Genomic DNA, 5000 nt, shown 5'->3' on the forward strand with positions numbered 1-5000 from the left:
CGGGACGCCGACGGAGCCGGCGCGGCTGGGTCCTCGCCAGCCTCTCTGGGAGGTGGCGCCCGGCGAGACCACGCACGATCCCAGAGGATCCCAGAAACACGCCACTGGGCAGATAGAGCCGGCCGCTAAGCCGGGCACAGTCTTACTTTGATACAGCGGCGGTGCAGCTCTGCTTGCGCAGAGCCTCCAAAAATACAGTGAACTCATCGCTATCCCTCTCCACGGAAATCTTTAGTAAAAGGCGAAAGATTTATACGGGATGAAGAGAGACCCGAGTCGATGCAGAGCCGTCGCTCAGCAGGTGGCCGCTAGCCGGGCCTCCGTGACGCCCCCGCTCGGGGTTGAATTCTCGGGGGCGTCGCAGCCACCGGCCTCGGGGCCCCGACTCCTCCCTGTCTCCTGGCATCTGAAAGATCAGCAATCACGTAAACAGACATGAGAGAAAATTCAAAAGGCAAAGATGACGGCCTGCCTTACCTCAGCACAGCTGCCCAACCCTCAGAGAGGCATATCATGACCGTGCTTTTTTTTTTTTATGATTTAAAAAAAAAAAAAAAAAAAAAAAAAAAAAGAAAAACGGAGGGAAGCGGGACCGGCGCACGGACAGAGTCGGTCCCTCACGACACCGGCTGATCGCCTGACAAGCGGCGCAGGCTCTCGGTCTGATAAGCGGAACACCGATCAGCTCTGTCTTTCAACAGCAGGGGGGCAGTAGAGGTGCACCGTTCCCAGAAAACACTGCAATACCGGGTCGATGCGTGGGAGCGGACGGGGCAAGCCCCACTTCCGGCTCCCTGTTCCAAAAATCCGTTTAATATGTGGTCCCCTCCATGGGGGACGTATCAGATATTAAACTGATAAGAACAGATACTACACTTGATCTTAGCCAAAAGGCCGAGAAGCGATGCCCGCAGACGGCGCCCCGCCGGGCTCCGGCGATGCGGGGACGCCGACGGAGCCGGGCGCGGCTGGGTCCTCGCCAGCCTCTCTGGGAAGGTGGCGCCCCGGCGAGACCACGCACGATCCCAGAGGATCCCAGAAACACCGCACTGGGCAGATAGAGCCGGCCGCTTAAGCCGGGCACAGTCCTTACTTTGATACAGCGGCGGTGCAGCTCTGCTTGCGCAGAGCCTCCAAAAATACAGTGAACTCATCGCTATCCCTCTCCACGGAAATCTTTAGTAAAAGGCGAAAGATTTATACGGGATGAAGAGAGACCCGAGTCGATGCAGAGCCGTCGCTCAGCAGGGTGGCCGCTAGCCGGGCCTCCGTGACGCCCCCCGCTCGGGGTTGAATTCTCGGGGGCGTCGCAGCCACCGGCCTCGGGGCCCCGACTCCTCCCTGTCCTCCTGGCATCTGAAAGATCAGCAATCACGTAAACAGACATGAGAGAAAATTCAAAAGGCAAAGATGACGGCCTGCCTTACCTCAGCACAGCTGCCCAACCCTCAGAGAGCATATCATGACCGTGCTTTTTTTTTTTTTATGATTTAAAAAAAAAAAAAAAAAAAAAAAAAAAAAGAAAAACGGAGGGGGAAGCGGGGACCGGCGCACGGACAGAGTCGGTCCCTCACGACACCGGCTGATCGCCTGACAAGCGGCGCAGGCTCTCGGTCTGATAAGCGGAACACCGATCAGCTCTGTCTTTCAACAGCAGGGGGCAGTAGAGGTGCACCGTTCCCAGAAACACTGCAATACCGGGTCGATGCGTGGAGCGGACGGGGCAAGCCCCACTTCCGGCTCCCTGTTCCAAAATCCGTTTAATATGTGGTCCCCTCCATGGGGACGTATCAGATATTAAACTGATAAGAACAGATACTACACTTGATCTTAGCCAAAAGGCCGAGAAGCGATGCCCGCAGACTGCGCCCCGCCGGGCTCCGGCATGCGGGACGCCGACGGAGCCGGCGCGGCTGGGTCCTCGCCAGCCTCTCTGGGAGGTGGCGCCCGGCGAGACCACGCACGATCCCAGAGGATCCCAGAAAACACGCCACTGGGCAGATAGAGCCGGCCGCTAAGCCGGGCACAGTCTTACTTTGATACAGCGGCGGTGCAGCTCTGCTTGCGCAGAGCCTCCAAAAATACAGTGAACTCATCGCTATCCCTCTCCACGGAAATCTTTAGTAAAAGGCGAAAGATTTATACGGGATGAAGAGAGACCCGAGTCGATGCAGAGCCGTCGCTCAGCAGGTGGCCGCTAGCCGGGCCTCCGTGACGCCCCCGCTCGGGGTGTTGAATTCTCGGGGGCGTCGCAGCCACCGGCCTCGGGGCCCCGACTCCTCCCTGTCCTCCTGGCATCTGAAAGATCAGCAATCACGTAAACAGACATGAGAGAAAATTCAAAAGGCAAAGATGACGGCCTGCCTTACCTCAGCACAGCTGCCCAACCCTCAGAGAGCATATCATGACCCGTGCTTTTTTTTTTTTATGATTTAAAAAAAAAAAAAAAAAAAAAAAAAAAAAAGAAAAACGGAGGGAAGCGGGACCGGCGCACGGACAGAGTCGGTCCCTCACGACACCGGCTGATCGCCTGACAAGCGGCGCAGGCTCTCGGTCTGATAAGCGGAACACCGATCAGCTCTGTCTTTCAACAGCAGGGGGCAGTAGAGGTGCACCGTTCCCAGAAACACTGCAATACCGGGTCGATGCGTGGAGCGGACGGGGCAAGCCCCACTTCCGGCTCCCTGTTCCAAAAATCCGTTTAATATGTGGTCCCCTCCATGGGGGACGTATCAGATATTAAACTGATAAGAACAGATACTACACTTGATCTTAGCCAAAAGGCAGAGAAGCGATGCCCGCAGACTGCGCCCCGCCGGGCTCCGGCATGCGGGACGCCGACGGAGCCGGCGCGGCTGGGTCCTCGCCAGCCTCTCTGGGAGGGTGGCGCCCGGCGAGACCACGCACGATCCCAGAGGATCCCAGAAAACACGCCACTGGGCAGATAGAGCCGGCCGCTAAGCCGGGCACAGTCTTACTTTGATACAGCGGCGGTGCAGCTCTGCTTGCGCAGAGCCTCCAAAAATACAGTGAACTCATCGCTATCCCTCTCCACGGAAATCTTTAGTAAAAGGCGAAAGATTTATACGGGATGAAGAGAGACCCGAGTCGATGCAGAGCCGTCGCTCAGCAGGTGGCCGCTAGCCGGGCCTCCGTGACGCCCCCGCTCGGGGTTGAATTCTCGGGGGCGTCGCAGCCACCGGCCTCGGGGCCCCGACTCCTCCCTGTCCTCCTGGCATCTGAAAGATCAGCAATCACGAAACAGACATGAGAGAAAATTCAAAAGGCAAAGATGACGGCCCTGCCTTACCTCAGCACAGCTGCCCAACCCTCAGAGAGCATATCATGACCGTGCTTTTTTTTTTTTTATGATTTAAAAAAAAAAAAAAAAAAAAAAAAAAAGAAAAACGGAGGGAAGCGGGACCGGCGCACGGACAGAGTCGGTCCCTCACGACACCGGCTGATCGCCTGACAAGCGGCGCAGGCTCTCGGTCTGATAAGCGGAACACCGATCAGCTCTGTCTTTCAACAGCAGGGGGCAGTAGAGGTGCACCGTTCCCAGAAACACTGCAATACCGGGTCGATGCGTGGAGCGGACGGGGCAAGCCCCACTTCCGGCTCCCTGTTCCAAAAATCCGTTTAATATGTGGTCCCCTCCATGGGGGACGTATCAGATATTAAACTGATAAGAACAGATACTACACTTGATCTTAGCCAAAAGGCCGAGAAGCGATGCCCGCAGACTGCGCCCCGCCGGGCTCCGGCATGCGGGACGCCGACGGAGCCGGCCGCGGCTGGGTCCTCGCCAGCCTCTCTGGGAGGTGGGCGCCCGGCGAGACCACGCACGATCCCAGAGGATCCCAGAAACACGCCACTGGGCAGATAGAGCCGGCCGCTAAGCCGGGGCACAGTCTTACTTTGATACAGCGGCGGTGCAGCTCTGCTTGCGCAGAGCCTCCAAAAATACAGTGAAACTCATCGCTATCCCTCTCCACGGAAATCTTTAGTAAAAGGCGAAAGATTTATACGGGATGAAGAGAGACCCCGAGTCGATGCAGAGCCGTCGCTCAGCAGGTGGCCGCTAGCCGGGCCTCCGTGACGCCCCCGCTCGGGGTTGAATTCTCGGGGGCGTCGCAGCCACCGGCCTCGGGGCCCCGACTCCTCCCTGTCCTCCTGGCATCTGAAAGATCAGCAATCACGTAAACAGGACATGAGAGAAAATTCAAAAGGCAAAGATGACGGCCTGCCTTACCTCAGCACAGCTGCCCAACCTCAGAGAGCATATCATGACCGTGCTTTTTTTTTTTTATGATTTAAAAAAAAAAAAAAAAAAAAAAAAAAAAAGAAAAACGGAGGGAAGCGGGACCGGCGCTACGGACAGAGTCGGTCCCTCACGACACCGGCTGATCGCCTGACAAGCGGCGCAGGCTCTCGGTCTGATAAGCGGAACACCGATCAGCTCTGTCTTTCAACAGCAGGGGGCAGTAGAGGTGCACCGTTCCCAGAAACACTGCAATACCGGGTCGATGCGTGGAGCGGACGGGGCAAGCCCCACTTCCGGCTCCCTGTTCCAAAAATCCGTTTAATATGTGGTCCCCTCCATGGGGGGACGTATCAGATATTAAACTGATAAGAACAGATACTACACTTGATCTTAGCCAAAAGGCCGAGAAGCGATGCCCGCAGACTGCGCCCCGCCGGGCTCCGGCATGCGGGACGCCGACGGAGCCGGCGCGGCTGGGGTCCTCGCCAGCCTCTCTGGGAGGTGGCGCCCGGCGAGACCACGCACGATCCCAGAGGATCCCAGAAACACGCCACTGGGCAGATAGAGCCGGGCCGCTAAGCCGGGGCACAGTCTTACTTTGATACAGCGGCGGTGCAGCTCTGCTTGCGCAGAGCCTCCAAAAATACAGTGAACTCATCGCTATCCCTCTCCACGGAAATCTTTAGTAAAAGGCGAAAGATTTATACGGGATGAAGAGAGACCCGAGTCGATGCAG

At 57.1% G+C, this 5000-nt stretch overlaps 11 non-coding genes across 11 annotated transcripts; all 11 read right to left on the reverse strand.

The window, feature by feature from the left end:
• Positions 1 to 165: 165 nt before the first annotated feature.
• On the reverse strand, positions 166 to 279 carry LOC125728715 (U5 spliceosomal RNA). Its single transcript, XR_007389295.1, has one exon. It is a non-coding gene; the product is annotated as a U5 spliceosomal RNA (small nuclear RNA).
• Positions 280 to 712: 433 nt separating this feature from the next.
• LOC125728658 (U2 spliceosomal RNA) lies at positions 713 to 906 on the reverse strand. The gene has a single exon (XR_007389238.1). It is a non-coding gene; the product is annotated as a U2 spliceosomal RNA (small nuclear RNA).
• A 206-nt stretch (positions 907 to 1112) lies between these two features.
• Positions 1113 to 1226, reverse strand: LOC125728717 (U5 spliceosomal RNA). Its single transcript, XR_007389296.1, has one exon. It is a non-coding gene; the product is annotated as a U5 spliceosomal RNA (small nuclear RNA).
• A 438-nt stretch (positions 1227 to 1664) lies between these two features.
• LOC125728655 (U2 spliceosomal RNA) lies at positions 1665 to 1854 on the reverse strand. The gene has a single exon (XR_007389235.1). It is a non-coding gene; the product is annotated as a U2 spliceosomal RNA (small nuclear RNA).
• A 200-nt stretch (positions 1855 to 2054) lies between these two features.
• LOC125728718 (U5 spliceosomal RNA) lies at positions 2055 to 2168 on the reverse strand. Its single transcript, XR_007389297.1, has one exon. It is a non-coding gene; the product is annotated as a U5 spliceosomal RNA (small nuclear RNA).
• A 436-nt stretch (positions 2169 to 2604) lies between these two features.
• On the reverse strand, positions 2605 to 2796 carry LOC125728633 (U2 spliceosomal RNA). Its single transcript, XR_007389213.1, has one exon. It is a non-coding gene; the product is annotated as a U2 spliceosomal RNA (small nuclear RNA).
• A 201-nt stretch (positions 2797 to 2997) lies between these two features.
• Positions 2998 to 3111, reverse strand: LOC125728719 (U5 spliceosomal RNA). The gene has a single exon (XR_007389298.1). It is a non-coding gene; the product is annotated as a U5 spliceosomal RNA (small nuclear RNA).
• A 431-nt stretch (positions 3112 to 3542) lies between these two features.
• LOC125728807 (U2 spliceosomal RNA) lies at positions 3543 to 3734 on the reverse strand. The gene has a single exon (XR_007389385.1). It is a non-coding gene; the product is annotated as a U2 spliceosomal RNA (small nuclear RNA).
• A 202-nt stretch (positions 3735 to 3936) lies between these two features.
• On the reverse strand, positions 3937 to 4051 carry LOC125728768 (U5 spliceosomal RNA). Its single transcript, XR_007389348.1, has one exon. It is a non-coding gene; the product is annotated as a U5 spliceosomal RNA (small nuclear RNA).
• A 434-nt stretch (positions 4052 to 4485) lies between these two features.
• LOC125728640 (U2 spliceosomal RNA) lies at positions 4486 to 4678 on the reverse strand. The gene has a single exon (XR_007389219.1). It is a non-coding gene; the product is annotated as a U2 spliceosomal RNA (small nuclear RNA).
• Positions 4679 to 4880: 202 nt separating this feature from the next.
• LOC125728720 (U5 spliceosomal RNA) lies at positions 4881 to 4994 on the reverse strand. The gene has a single exon (XR_007389299.1). It is a non-coding gene; the product is annotated as a U5 spliceosomal RNA (small nuclear RNA).
• Positions 4995 to 5000: the final 6 nt, after the last annotated feature.

This window comes from Brienomyrus brachyistius, unplaced genomic scaffold (genome assembly GCF_023856365.1).
Source record: "Brienomyrus brachyistius isolate T26 unplaced genomic scaffold, BBRACH_0.4 scaffold355, whole genome shotgun sequence".
NCBI classification, from domain to species: Eukaryota; Metazoa; Chordata; class Actinopteri; order Osteoglossiformes; family Mormyridae; genus Brienomyrus; species Brienomyrus brachyistius.